General features: G+C 35.1%; 1 pseudogene; it reads left to right on the top strand.

Moving 5' to 3' along the window:
• The window catches only part of LOC107662624 (UPF0317 protein C14orf159 homolog, mitochondrial-like), a 26,063-nt pseudogene that overhangs the window by 12,141 nt on the left and 10,487 nt on the right, over positions 1–3,435 (top strand).

Raw genomic sequence — 3,435 nt, 5'->3', positions numbered from 1 at the left:
TCTTTAAGATGATTAAGAAGATATTTAGTCATTTAAGAAGATATTTAGTCATTAATATGAGAATGTTTCTCATTATTATGACTTTCAGAATCATATTTTTTACTCAACTAGTCGGAAAGGGGTCTCCATGCTTACGCCCTCAGACACTAGGTCACTTGAACAATAGGCCCCGCCCCCTGATTAATATAGAATTTGCATACAGATTGACTTTGAAAATTAAAACAAAAGCTGGGAAATAAATGAGACAATTAAACAAAAACTAAACTTTACATTTTTAATTTGAATTGTGTCACTATTATTGCATGAGCATTAATAAAAAGCTTTGTAAAAACTGTATTTGCAGTTTCTTTGTCACTGTTGTCTTTTCATTTTAGTATTGGCAGTCTTGCCTCGAGATCACCAACTGCATTTTATTTTTCAATTTGACAAGGACAATGCATTGTCACAGTGAATATTAAAATGAAAATTAAATAATTTCATTTCATTTTCAATTTTGGCACATGTTTTGTGTACAGTTTTCTGTAATGAAATTGTTAATCTTGTTTTCATTTTTATAATTGAATTGATTTAATTAAAATTGGCAGAAAATTAGATTTTGAAGAATGTGGGTTGACGACAGCCATTGACTTCCATAGTATGGAAAAATCACTGACTACCACCAACTGTTTGGTTATTTACATTCTTCAAAATATATTCTTCTGTTTTCAGCAGAAGAAAGTAAATCATACAGGTTTGTAACAACATGAGGGTGAGTACATGATAACAGAACTTTCCTGTTAGTGAACTATCCCTTTAATCTCTCACTATATGTTTCACATATACACATAGATACATCAAACTCTGTGTGTTTGTGTATATATACACACACACACACATATATATATATATATATATGTATATATACGTATCAGAGGTGTGCGGTGGTGTTCTGAGATGAGGAGGCAAAGTCCTTTTAAAAAAATAAAAATCAAATGTAAATTCCTGTCCCAGTAACATGTTCTTGGTTAAATCATCAATGAACTGACTTTAGCTGAAAAATGACTCTGTTATTGTCTTCTTGCATCATTGACAAACTATTTGACATCACTGAATCATCAATGAACTGACTTTAGCTGAAAAATGACTCTGTTATTGTCTTCTTGCATCATTGACAAACTATTCTCCTGTTTGACTCTGTAAAGCTGCTTTGTCACACAGTATTGTATAAAGCGCTATACAAATAAAAAAATAAATAAAAATTAATTAATTAATAAACATTACTTACACTACCAGAAAACAACAACAACAAAACAATTCTATTTTATATTTTTACATTAACAATGTATTCTGTTTATTAAAGCCAAGTATGAATCAAGTTAGTGTTTTTAAGCATTTTACATTTATTCCAAAATAATAACTGAAGGCAGTAACAATTTAAACACTATATTTTATTTGTGAACTTATGTTCAGCTATTCTTTTTAATAGTTAACTTTTAACTATTTTTGAATTATTCGGATCATCAGTCATCAAAGCTCAGTAAATATTGGACACTGAGATTTACTATACATTTCACCAAGCTGATTACTCACTAAAAACTCCCACAGATCATGTTTTCAGGCCATTTCAAGTCTTATTTTAACATAACAAAGGGATTATGTCTAAGTGTGCAAGTTGTTTACATACTTTTTTTTTAAGTGAGTCTTCCCATTAATGCCATATTGTTCATTCAGACTGATTCGCAAATGTGGAACGCGCATGAACACAAGAGGCGGGATTTATCGCATCAACCAATCACAGCCGATCATAACCAGTCAGATTCAATCATATCGCGATGGAGGCATGTCTCCTCTTACGTGATTTTCCCCCATTCATTCTCAATTACCCCCCACCAAACTCACTGCATGCTTTAGGGGGTCTGTTAAAACGCAATGGGCTCAGGGGAGGCGAGAGAGATGCAGACCCCCTCTGTAACTTTACCCGCTGGTGTCGCTGTTGGACAGTGTTTCTTTAGAAAAACTAGTGATTTATACACTTTTTAATGTTAGGCTATATTTTGTAATATTGGCATTGTTTTATTTTTGTACTACAAATTTTTTTTTCTCATCCAATATTTTGAGGAGACCCTGCTTCCCTTGCCTACTCGGAGGAAACGCCCCTGATGTGGGTGTGTGTGTGTGTATATACAGTGGGTACGGAAAGTATTCAGACCCCCTTAAATTTTTCACTCTTTGTTATATTGCAGCCATTTGCTAAAATCAAGTTAATTTTTTTTCCTCATTAATGTACACACAGCACCCCATATTGACAGAAAAACACAGAATCGTTGACATTTTTGCAGATTTATTAAAAAAGAAAAACTGAAATATCACATGGTCCTAAGTATTCAGACCCTTTGCTCAGTATTTAGTAGAAGCACCCTTTTGATCTAATACAGCCATGAGTCTTTTTGGGAAAGATGCAACAAGTTTTTCACACCTGGATTTGGAGATCCTCTGCCATTCCTCCTTGCAGATCCTCTCCAGTTCTGTCAGGTTGGATGGTAAACGTTGGTGGACAGCCATTTTTAGGTCTCTCCAGAGATGCTCAATTGGGTTTAAGTCAGGGCTCTGGCTGGGCCATTCAAGATCAGTCACAGAGTTGTTGTGAAGCCACTCCTTCGTTATTTTAGCTGTGTGCTTGTCTGAATACTTTCCGTACCCACTGTATATATATATATATATATATAGATAGATAGATAGATAGATAGATATATCGATATATTTAACTTACACATTGTCCTGTCTTTCACTCGACTGTCCAGAGTATTGTGTGTTTGAGAATGGTGTGCTGATGAAGAAGGTCGCTAGTTTATCTTCCTACTCAACTTCAGGACATTGTCAAATTTTACCTCGGCTGTAGTTTTGGTTTCGAAGCAGCCTTGATGGCCGCTGGGGTTCCAGTGAGAAATGTGGAACAGGGTAAAAATGTCAGCATGTACAAGGTCAGTAAACACCTCAGGCCTGGATTACATGTGTTGTGTGCGCCTACAGCTTGTTACTTATTTTGCTTATGTCAGATTTTTTCCCTGTTTGAAATTGTAAAAATGACCAAAAGGAACATCCTGTAGGTCCAGAATGCTTATTATTCTTTTTTTGTTCTGTTTTGCTTTGTTTTTGCAGACCTCAGTAGCTTGTATTAGAGCAGGTCAGTTTCACTGTCCAATGGTGGACGCTGCGGCTCAATGCACACACATGATCCCACTGGCACATGGAGGCCCCGTCCATATTGGGCACCCTAGTATTTACTTATTTCAAACAAAGTTTCTCACTAATCATATGTGACCCTGGACCACAAAACCAGTCTTAAGTCGCTGGGGTATATTTGTAGCAATAGCCAAAAATACATTGTATGGGTCAAAATTATCTATTTTTCTTTTATGCCAAAAATCATTAGGATGTTAAGTAAAGATCATGTTC

The sequence above is a fragment of the Sinocyclocheilus anshuiensis genome, unplaced genomic scaffold, assembly GCF_001515605.1.
Source record: "Sinocyclocheilus anshuiensis isolate Anshui unplaced genomic scaffold, SAMN03320099.WGS_v1.1 scaffold715, whole genome shotgun sequence".
In the NCBI taxonomy this organism is placed as follows: Eukaryota; Metazoa; Chordata; class Actinopteri; order Cypriniformes; family Cyprinidae; genus Sinocyclocheilus; species Sinocyclocheilus anshuiensis.
The sequence above is the reverse complement of the archived record's forward strand: the minus strand, read 5'-3'. Positions and strand labels throughout refer to the sequence as shown.